Raw genomic sequence first — 12,273 nt, 5'->3', positions numbered from 1 at the left:
AGATCAAACTCTACAACGGAGATCACATCAAAACCCCTACCTGAAACGAACCCCAACACAATCAGCATTCACAATACAACTAACCGGACAATCCCACACTCCACAACGGGGATCACATCAAAACCCCTACCTGAAACGAACCCCAACACAATCAGCATTCACAATACAACTAACCGGACAATCCCACACTCCACAACGGGGATCACATCAAAACCCCTACCTGAAACGAACCCCAACACAATCAGCATTCACAGTACAACTAACCGGACAATCCCACACTCCACAACGGGGATCACATCAACACCACCACCTGAAACGAACCCCAACACAATCAGCATTCACAGTACAACCAACCGGACAATCCCACACTCCACAACAGGGATCACATCAAAACCCCTACCTGAAACGAACCCCAACACAATCAGCATTCACAGTACAACCAACCGGACAATCCCACACTCCACAACAGGGATCACATCAAAACCCCTACCTGAAACGAACCCCAACACAATCAGCATTCACAGTACAACCAACCGGACAATCCCACACTCCACAACGGGGATCACATCAAAACCCCTACCTGAAACGAACCCCAACACAATCAGCATTCACAGTACAACCAACCGGACAATCCCACACTCCACAACGGGGATCACATCAACACCCGCACCTGAAACGAACCCCAACACAATCAGCATTCACAGTACAACTAACCGGACAATCCCACACTCCACAACGGGGATCACATCAAAACCCCTACCTGAAACGAACCCCAACACTATCAGCATTCACAGTACAACTAACCGGACAATCCCACACTCCACAACGGGGATCATATCAACACCCGCACCTGAAACGAACCCCAACACAATCAGCATTCACAGTACAACTAACCGGACAATCCCACACTCCACAACGGGGATCACATCAAAACCCCTACCTGAAACGAACCCCAACACAATCAGCATTCACAGTACAACCAACCGGACAATCCCACACTCCACAACGGGGATCACATCAAAACCCCTACCTGAAACGAACCCCAACACAATCAGCATTCACAGTACAACCAACCGGACAATCCCACACTCCACAACGGGGATCACATCAAAACCCCTACCTGAAACGAACCCCAACACAATCAGCATTCACAGTACAACCAACCGGACAATCCCACACTCCACAACGGGGATCACATCAACACCCGCACCTGAAACGAACCCCAACACTATCAGCATTCACAGTACAACCAACCGGACACCCCCACACTCCACAACGGGGATCACATCAAAACCCCTACCTGAAACGAACCCCAACACAATCAGCATTCACAGTACAACCAACCGGACAATCCCACACTCCACAACGGGGATCACATCAACACCCGCACCTGAAACGAACCCCAACACAGTCAGCATTCACAGTACAACCAACCGGACAATCCCACACTCCACAACAGGGATCACATCAAAACCCCTACCTGAAACGAACCCCAACACAATCAGCATTCACAGTACAACCAACCGGACAATCCCACACTCCACAACGGGGATCACATCAAAACCCCTACCTGAAACGAACCCCAACACAATCAGCATTCACAGTACAACTAACTGGGCACCCCCACACTCCACAACGGGGATCACATCAAAACCCCTACCTGAAACGAACCCCAACACAATCAGCATTCACAGTACAACTAACCGGACACCCCCACATTCCACAAAGGGGATCACATCAACACCCGCACCTGAAACGAATCCCAACACAATCAGCATTCACAGTACAACTAACCGGACACCCCCACACTCCACAACGGGGATCACATCAAAACCCCTACCTGAAACGAACCCCAACACAATCAGCATTCACAGTACAACTAATCGGACACCCCCACACTCCACAACAGGGATCACATCAACACCCGCACCTGAAACGAACCCCAACACAATCAGCATTCACAGTACAACCAACCGGACACCCCCACACTCCACAACGGGGATCACATCAACACCCGCACCTGAAACGAACCCCAACACAATCAGCGTTCACAGTACAACCAACCGGACACCCCCACACTCCACAACGGGGATCACATCAACCAACCGGACACCGCCAGCCTCCCACTCGACCACTAGGACGATAAAGTCAACTCCACAAACACCTCCTCCTCCAACAAGACCTCCCGTTGCCGTTTTTAACACCAACTTTCACATCACCAATAAAGAGTTCAATTCCAGCTTACAAAACCCAAACAGCTCCTATTATCAGGAACTGAACCAAACCATTGGAACAATGGTGAGTATTGCATGGCAGTTTAAAATCTCTACTGTCAATTGGACTATTTCTACACAGTGACATTCGGGGGGAGTTGGGAGGCGGGGTTATCTTGTGGCCAGCCAGGATGTGGTGGATTTTAAATCCAGCTATGGGAAGCCCACTCACCCTTCCTCTAAAAGTTCATTTGAAATGATGCCCCCTCCCACCCAAAATGGGGAAAACACGACAACGGCCAACTTTGGGAGACGCTAATTGAGACTGTTCAGAATGTTCTAGAATTTCGTCCCGCTGAAAAAGAGAAATCGTTTTTTTAAATATAAATCTGCCTATAAGTTTAACACTTGGCAAACTTTTCAGATTGGCGGACTTCAACTCCCAGAATTCCCCAGCCAGGCTCCACCCACCCTCGTTCTAAATGGAATTCTGGGAGTTGAAGTCTTCAAAACGTTGCCAGATTTGGGAAGACTCCTGCTTTAACCTGTGCAAAATCTGACGAGGTTGTGAGTTCGATCCTAGCTAGGGGCAAATGTTGGGGGGTCTCCTACTTGGAGACTAGATGAGGGGTTGGACTAGATGACCTTCAAGGTCCCTTCCAACTCTTGTTCATCTGTCTCTAAAGACGGTGAGGTCTTTTCTGGTGGGGGGGAGGGCTCTGATTTTAAACGATGGCCGATGGCGAATTCTGGGAGTTAAAAGTTGCCCACAACCTATTCTGCATTCAATTCAGAGAATTGAGGGCCACAAAGTTTAAAAAGTTGCCAAGAAACTCTCTAAATCATCATTTTAAAATGGTGGGAAATTAAGAAAGCAGTTATATTTTGAATGCCAAGATGCTACGTCTGTTTCTAACCCAACTCCTTCCTTCCTTTCTTCCTTCCTTTCTTTTCTTTCTTTCCCTTTCTTTCCCCTTTCCTCCTCCTCCATCCCTTCTACCCTCTTTCTTTTCTTTGTTTCTCCCCTCTCCCTCCCTTCCTCCCTCCCTCCTTCTCTTTCTTTCTTTCCATCCTGTCTTCCTCCTTCCTTTTTTTTTCCTTTTTCTTTCCACAGTATAACAACCTGTACAACTGTAGCAAGGGGTGCGACTTCGGTTATAGAGGTTACGAAATCATCTCATTCAGGTATGGGAAAAAATTAAAAAGAAACCCTTAAATTTTGGGGGGGTCACAGGTCAAAGGCGGCGGCAGAACATAAACAGCCGGGGCAACAGAATCTTCCCTAGAGTCGTTTAAATAACTCCAAGGCATTGCACGCCCAAATACCATGAATTTAGCTGCCCAAATAACATTATTTGATTTTACTGCGTATGAAAATTCCATTACTAAGCAAACAGGGCGTTGCCTGGGTACAAATATCATCCTAGCTGCCGTTAACAAATGTAAAATCAGATCTGCCTTTTCCTTCTTCTTATACGTTCCCGGGAAGATGCCCGACCCCAAAAAAACACGTCTTCGCTTTCTTTTCTTTTTTTAAACCGTCAGCCCAGGTTCGGTGGCGGTGGCATCGAAACTGTCTTTCGAAGGGACAAATGCCCCTACATCAGAAAGCCAGGTCGCGAAAATTTTGAAGGAGACAGACCCCGAGTCCACGGCAGGGCTAAACTTAACCAGAGTGGAAGGTAAGGATAACGCTTGTAGAAATAGGATGGGGTGGGGAATTTAAACAAAATATACAGGTTGTCCTTGGGGTGAGAGAACTCTTCTTTCTCTCGCCGTCTTCCCGCACGATTTCCAGGCAAAACTGATTCACACACACCCTTCCTTTCTTCTTTGCAGTGAGTGCCATCAACACATCAACACCCCCACCTGATAACAACACCAACGCAACCACCATTCAGACTACAACTAGCCGGACACCCTCACACTCCACAACGGGGATCACATCAACACCCCCACCTGACAAGAACACCAACGCAACCACCATTCAGACTACAACTAGCCGGACACCCTCAAACTCCACAACGGACAAGAACACCAACGCAACCACCATTCAGACTACAACTAGCCGGACACCCTCAAACTCCACAACGGGGATCACATCAACACCCCCACCTGACAAGAACACCAACGCAACCACCATTCAGACTACAACTAGCCGGACACCCTCACATTCCACAACGGACAAGAACACCAACGCAACCACCATTCAGACTACAACTAGCCGGACACCCTCACACTCCACAACGGGGATCACATCAACACCCCCACCTGACAAGAACACCAACGCAACCACCATTCAGACTACAACTAACCAGACACCCTCACATTCCACAACGGACAAGAACACCAACGCAACCACCATTCAGACTACAACTAGCCGGACACCCTCACACTCCACAACGGGGATCACATCAACACCCCCACCTGACAAGAACACCAACGCAACCACCATTCAGACTACAACTAACCAGACACCCTCAAACTCCACAACGGGGATCACATCAACACCCCCACCTGACAAGAACACCAACGCAACCACCATTCAGACTACAACTAACCGGACACCCTCAAACTCCACAACGGGGATCACATCAACACCCCCACCTGACAAGAACACCAACGCAACCACCATTCAGACTACAACTAACCAGACACCCTCAAACTCCACAACGGGGATCACATCAACACCCCCACCTGACAAGAACACCAACGCAACCACCATTCAGACTACAACTAGCCGGACACCCTCACACTCCACAACGGGGATCATATCAACACCCCCACCTGACAAGAACACCAACGCAACCACCATTCAGACTACAACTAACCAGACACCCTCAAACTCCACAACGGGGATCACATCAACACCCCCACCTGACAAGAACACCAACGCAACCACCATTCAGACTACAACTAACCGGACACCCTCAAACTCCACAACGGGGATCACATCAACACCCCCACCTGACAAGAACACCAACGCAACCACCATTCAGACTACAACTAACCGGACACCCTCAAACTCCACAACGGGGATCACATCAACACCCCCACCTGACAAGAACACCAACACAACCACCATTCAGACTACAACTAACCGGACACCCTCAAACTCCACAACGGGGATCACATCAACACCCCCACCTGACAAGAACACCAACACAACCACCATTCAGACTACAACTAACCGGACACCCTCACACTCCACAACGGGGATCACATCAACACCCCCACCTGACAAGAACACCAACGCAACCACCATTCAGACTACAACTAACCAGACACCCTCAAACTCCACAACGGGGATCACATCAACACACCCACCTGACAAGAACACCAACGCAACCACCATTCAGACTACAACTAACTGGACACCCTCACACTCCACAACGGGGATCACATCAACACCCCCACCTGACAAGAACACCAACGCAACCACCATTCAGACTACAACTAACCGGACACCCTCAAACTCCACAACGGGGATCACATCAACACCCCCACCTGACAAGAACACCAACGCAACCACCATTCAGACTACAACTAACCGGACACCCTCAAACTCCACAACGGGGATCACATCAACACCCCCACCTGACAAGAACACCAACGCAACCACCATTCAGACTACAACTAACCGGACACCCTCACACTCCACAACGGGGATCACATCAACACCCCCACCTGACAAGAACACCAACGCAACCACCATTCAGACTACAACTAACCGGACACCCTCAAACTCCACAACGGGGATCACATCAACACCCCCACCTGACAAGAACACCAACGCAACCACCATTCAGACTACAACTAACCGGACACCCTCAAACTCCACAACGGGGATCACATCAACACCCCCACCTGACAAGAACACCAACGCAACCACCATTCAGACTACAACTAACCGGACACCCTCACACTCCACAACGGGGATCACATCAACACCCCCACCTGACAAGAACACCAATGCAACCACCATTCAGACTACAACTAACCGGACACCCTCACACTCCACAACGGGGATCACATCAACACCCCCACCTGACAAGAACACCAACGCAACCACCATTCAGACTACAACTAACCAGACACCCTCAAACTCCACAACGGGGATCACATCAACACCCCCACCTGACAAGAACACCAACGCAACCACCATTCAGACTACAACTAACCGGACACCCTCAAACTCCACAACGGGGATCACATCAACACCCCCACCTGACAAGAACACCAACACAACCACCATTCAGACTACAACTAACCAGACACCCTCAAACTCCACAACGGGGATCACATCAACACCCCCACCTGACAAGAACACCAAGGCAACCACCATTCAGACTACAACTAACCGGACACCCTCACACTCCACAACGGGGATCACATCAACACCCCCACCTGACAAGAACACCAAGGCAACCACCATTCAGACTACAACTAACCGGACACCCTCAAACTCCACAACGGGGATCACATCAACACCCCCACCTGACAAGAACACCAACACAACCACCATTCAGACTACAACTAACCGGACACCCTCACACTCCACAACGGGGGTCAAATCAACACCCCCACCTGAAAACAACCCCAAAACAACCATCTCTCAGACTACAACCCGCCAGACCCCGACACATCCCACAACACCCCCAGCCTCCCACTCGACCACTAGGACGAGAAAGACAACTCCACAGCCACCTCCTCCTCCAACAAGCCCTCCCACCGTTTATTACATGAAGTACCACATCACCAATAAAGATTTCAATTCCAGCTTACTAAACGCAAACAGCCCCTATTATAGGGAACTGTACAAAGACATTGGAACAATGGTGAGTATTGCATGGCAGGTTAAAATCTCTACTGTCAATTGGACTATTTCTACACAGTGACATTTGGGGGGAGTTGGAAGGCGGGGTTATCTTGTGGCCCAGCCAGGATGTGGTGGATTTTAAATCCAGCTATGGGAAGCCCACTCTTCCTCTAAAAGTTCATTTGAAATGATGTCGTTCCCCCCCCCCCAAAATGGGGAAAACACGGCAACGGCCAACTTTGGGAGACGCTAAGTGAGACTGTTCAGGATGTTCTAGAATTTCGTCCGGCTGAAAAAAGAGAAATCGTGTTTTTTTTTAAAAAAATAAATAAATCTGCCTATAAGTTTAACACTTGGCAAACTTTTCAGATTGACGGACTTCAACTCCCAGAATTCCCCAGCCGGGCTCCACCCACCCTCGTTCTAAATGGAATTCTGGGAGTTGAAGTCTTCAAAACGTTGCCAGGTTTGGGAAGAATCCTGCTTTAACCTGTGCAAAATCCGACGAGGTTGTGAGTTCGATCCTAGGTAGGGGCAGATGTAGGCGGGTCTCCTGCTTGGAGACTAGATGAGGGGTTGGACTAGATGACCTTCAAGGTCCCTTCCAACTCTCGTTCCTCTGTCTCTAAAGATGGTGGTGTCTTTTCTGGTGGGGGGAGGAGGGCTCTGATTTTAAACGATGGCCGATGGGGAATTCTGGGAGTTAAAAGTTGCCCAGGGTTAAAATATAGGCAGACAGAAGTTTTTCAGCAGGACTAAATGCACGAACCCTTTGCTAGTAGCAACGGAACTTCCACAAGTGCTTCAAATGCTGGTTTTTTTCCAGATATTATTTCCAAACTGGAATTGAAACAGATTGGGGTTTTTTTTCCCCCCAGATTTATTTGGGCCTTGTTTGGCCTCCAAATTCTCTTTTTTGAGGGGGGGGGGGCTGCCTTTCAGATCCATCTCTGATCACCCATCCTGAACTGGTACCCTAAGCTGTGATGACAGCCGTAGATTTGAGAGGATCAGGATCAGGTATCTAGTCCTCATTGCTCCAACATTTAGTTTTGGATAAAGCGGGAGGGGAAAGGCTTCCAAATAAGGAGGAGGTCTATTAATATTCTCATTTGTGGCCAGCAAACGGGTCCCCTTAGTATGGAAGGTAAGTATTGGTACTCTCAGATTTGCAAAAAAAAATGTGTACAAAAATCACACATTTTCCACCTGTGTTGTCGCCTATCACCGGAATCAAGGCATCCGATCTGGGATATCGTCCCAAGGGAAGGGAAGGAGGGGAAAGAAATATTTCTAAATTGATGTCTCCCAAAGTTGGCAGTATGAAGAGGTGTGTGGATTTCAACACACAACCTATTCTGCATTCAATTCAGAGAATTGAGGGCCACAAAGTTAAAAGTTGTCAAGAAACTCTCTAAATCATCATTTAACAATGGTGGGAAATTAAGAAAGCAGTTCTATTTTGAATGCCAAGATACTACGTCTGTTTCTAATCCAACTCCTTCCTTCCTTCCCTCCTTCCTTCCTTTCTTTCTTTCCTTTTCTTTCTTTCCCTTTCTTTCCCCTTCCCTCTTCCTTCCTCCCTCCTTCTTTTTCTTTCTTTCTTTTCTTTCTCCCCTCTCCCTCCCTTCCTTTCTCTTCCTTCCTTTCTTTCCTGTTCCCTCTTCCTCCATCCCTTCCACCCTCTTTCTTTCCTTTCTTTCTCTCCTCTCCCTTCATCCCTTCGTTACTTTCCTTCCTTCCTTTCATTCTTTCTTTCTCTCTTCCTTCCTTTCTCCCTCCCTCTTTCTCTTTTCTTTCTTTCTCCTTTCTCCATCCATCCCTTCCTTCCTTTCCTGTCTTTCTTTCCTTTTCTTTCTTTCTTTCTTTCTTTCTTTCTTTCTTTCTTTCTTTCTTTCTTTCTTTCTTTCTTTCTTTCCCCTTCCCTCTTCCTCCTTCCCTCCTTCTCTTTCTTTCTTTCCATCCTGTCTTCCTTTTTCCCCCCTTTTTTCTTTCCACAGTATAACAATGTGTACAACTGTCACGGGTGCGACTTCGGTTATAGAGGTTACGAAGTCCTCTCATTCAGGTATGGGGGAAAAATTAAAAAGAAACCCTTAAAATTGTGTGGGGGGGTCACAGGTCAAAGGCAGCTGTAAAATGTAAACAGCCGGGGCAACACAAACCTCCGTAGAATCGTTTAAATAACTCCAAGGCGTTGCACGCCAAAATACCATGAAATCAGCTGCCCAAATAAAGGAGATTTTTTTAAAAAAACCAGAGTGACCCCTGATGGCACCCTTTCAAAAACACACAAAAAATTGCCTCTCTGTTTTAGCACCAAGGCAAGTTTTGTTGGGTCACCCTTCTCTTCATGCTGCTTTTGATTTTTGAGTGGGATTTAATTTTGTTTGTTCTCACACTGTGTTCTGACTCCTTTATCAGTAGAAGTGGGCGCAGCGGGGGGGGGGAGAATTTTTCTGCTTACGTATTAGAACTCTGCTCTAGGTAAGAAGGGAGGGAGGGAGGGAGGGAGGGAGAGAAACAAAGGAAGGAAGGAAGGAAAGAGGAAAGGAAAGAAGAAGGAAGAGAAAAGAAAGCAAGAAAGAAAGTGAAAGGAAAGAAGAAAGAAGGAAGGAAGGAAGGAAGGAAAGAAAGAAAGAAAGAAAGAAAGACAGATGTGGAAGGGAAGGTTTAAGACAAAAGCTATCTATTTAAGAAAGAGGAAAGAAGGAAGGAAGGAAGGAAGGAAGGAAGGAAGGAAGGAAGGAAAGAAGGAAGGAAGACAGACAGATGTGGAAGGGAAGGGAAAGTTTAAGACAAAAGCTATCTATTTAAGAAAGAGGAAAGAAGGAAGGAAGGAAGGAAGGAAGGAAGGAAGGAAGGAAGGAAGGAAGGAAGGAAGGAAAGAAGGAAGGAAGGAAGGAAGGGAGACAGACAGATGTGGAAGGGAAGGGAAAGTTTAAGACAAAAGCTATCTATTTAAGAAAGAGGAAAGAAGGAAGGAAGGAAGGAAAGAAAGAAGGAAGGAAGACAGACAGATGTGGAAGGGAAGGGAAAGTTTAAGACAAAAGCTATCTATTTAAGAAAGAGGAAGGAAGGAAGGAAGGAAGGAAGGAAGGAAGGAAGGAAGGAAGGAAGGAAGGAAGGAAAGAAGGAAGGAAGGGAGACGAGACAGACAGATGTGGAAGGGAAGGGAAGATTTAAGACAAAAGCTATCTATTTAAGAAATAGGAGGGAAGGAAGGAGGGAAGGAAGGAGAGGGAAGGAAGTTTAGGAACGAAGGAAGGAAGAAAGGAAGGAACAATTTATACCTATTCATTTAGAGAAGGTGAAAAGATAGTGAAATATTTTTTTTTCCTATTCTTACTGTCAACGATTTGGAGTAAACGGCTTATTGGCGTGAATTCCTTAACTTCCTTTTCTTTTTCCCTAGCTTTTATTTGATTTTACGGGGTATGAAAATTCCATTTCTAAGTAAACAGGGTGTTGCCTGGGTACAAATATCATCCTAGCTGCCGTTAACGAATGTAAAATCAGATCTGTCTTCACTTTATTTTCTTTTTTAAAACCGTCAGCCCAGGTTCGGTGGCGGTGGCATCGAAATTGTTTTTCGAAGGGACAAAGGCTCCTACATCAGAAAGCCAGGTCGCGAAAATTTTGAATGAAGCAAAGGACCTGGCAGGGCTAGAGTTAACCGGAGTGGAAGGTAAGGATAACGCTTGTAAAAATAGGGTGGGGTGGGGAATTTAAACAAAACATACAGGTTGTCCTTGGGGTGATGCGAGAGGTGGAGCCTCTCCCCTCACAATCGGTGGGCTGTGAGTTCGAACCTAGGTAGAGGCAGGTGTTTCTCTCTCTGGCCACGATGAGAATATTATCTGCCGAACAAAACTCCACTATGGAGACAGGAAGGCATCCGGCCAGGAAATGCTCTGCTAGTTCCATTCAGTTGCCCGGAATAGAATAGAATAGAATAGAGGAATGGAATGGAATGGAATGGAATAGAATAGAATAGAATAGAATAGAGGAATGGAATGGAATGGAATGGAATGGAATGGAATAGAATAGAGGAATGGAATAGAATGGAATGGAATAGAATAGAGGAATGGCATAGAATAGCATAGAATAGCATAGCATAGCGTAGAATAGAGGAATGGAATAGAATGGAATAGAGAATAGAATAGAATAGAGTAGGGTAGGGTGGAATTGAATAGAATGGAATAGAATAGAATAGAATAGAGGAATGGAATTGAATGGAATAGAATAGAGGAATGGAATGGAATGGAATAGAATAGAATAGAATAGAGGAATGGAATGGAATGGAATAGAATAGAGAAATGGAATGGAATAGAATAAAGAATGGAATGGAATAGAGAATAGAATAGAATAGAATAAAATAAAATAGAGGAATGGAATGGAATAGAATAGAATAGAGGAATGGAATGGAATAGAATAGAATAGAGGAATGGAATAGAATGGAATGGAATAGAATAGAGGAATGGCATAGAATAGCATAGCATAGCGTAGAATAGAGGAATGGAATAGAGAATAGAATAGAATAGAGTAGGGTAGGGTGGAATGGAATGGAATAGAATAGAATAGAATAGAATAGAATAGAGGAATGGAATGGAATGGAATAGAATAGAATAGAGAAATGGAATGGAATGGAATAGAATAAAGAATGGAATGGAATAGAGAATAGAATAGTATAGAATAGAGGAATAGAATGGAATGGAATAGAATAGGAATAAAGAATAAAATGGAATAGAGAATAGAATAGAATAGGAATAAAGAATAAAGAAAAGAGAAGAGAGAACTGAATGGAATAGAGAATAGAGTAGGGTAGGGTAGAATGGAATAGAGAAGAGGAGAATAGAATAGAATAGAATAACAGAGTTAGAAGGGACCTTGGAGGTCATCTAGTCCACTTCAGACAAATGGTGGGTCCAATCCCTTCTTAAAAGCCTCCAGTGTTGAAGCATTCACAACTTCTGGAGATCATCGGATTCCCCCAAAAACAAGACGCTAGGAACCATAACTCTTGCTTCTCTCGCCGTCTTCCTTCACGATTTCCAGGCAAAACTGATTCCCCCCCCCCCCACTTCCTTTCTTCTTTGCAGTGAGAAACGACCCCTTCCCTCCGCCCTCGGAGGGGGTCCCAGGCTGGGCCATCGCTCTTCTCGTCCTTGTCAGCATCCTCGTATTTTTCCTGATCCTCGGTCTTTTGTGGCTGGTGAGTCCCCGTTTTGAGGGAGGGGG

Source organism: Thamnophis sirtalis, unplaced genomic scaffold (assembly GCF_051295495.1).
Source record: "Thamnophis sirtalis isolate CommonGarterSnake01/CBP01778 unplaced genomic scaffold, rThaSir2_p1.2 scaffold_2, whole genome shotgun sequence".
In the NCBI taxonomy this organism is placed as follows: Eukaryota; Metazoa; Chordata; class Lepidosauria; order Squamata; family Natricidae; genus Thamnophis; species Thamnophis sirtalis.
Note: the sequence above shows the minus strand (reverse complement) of the source record.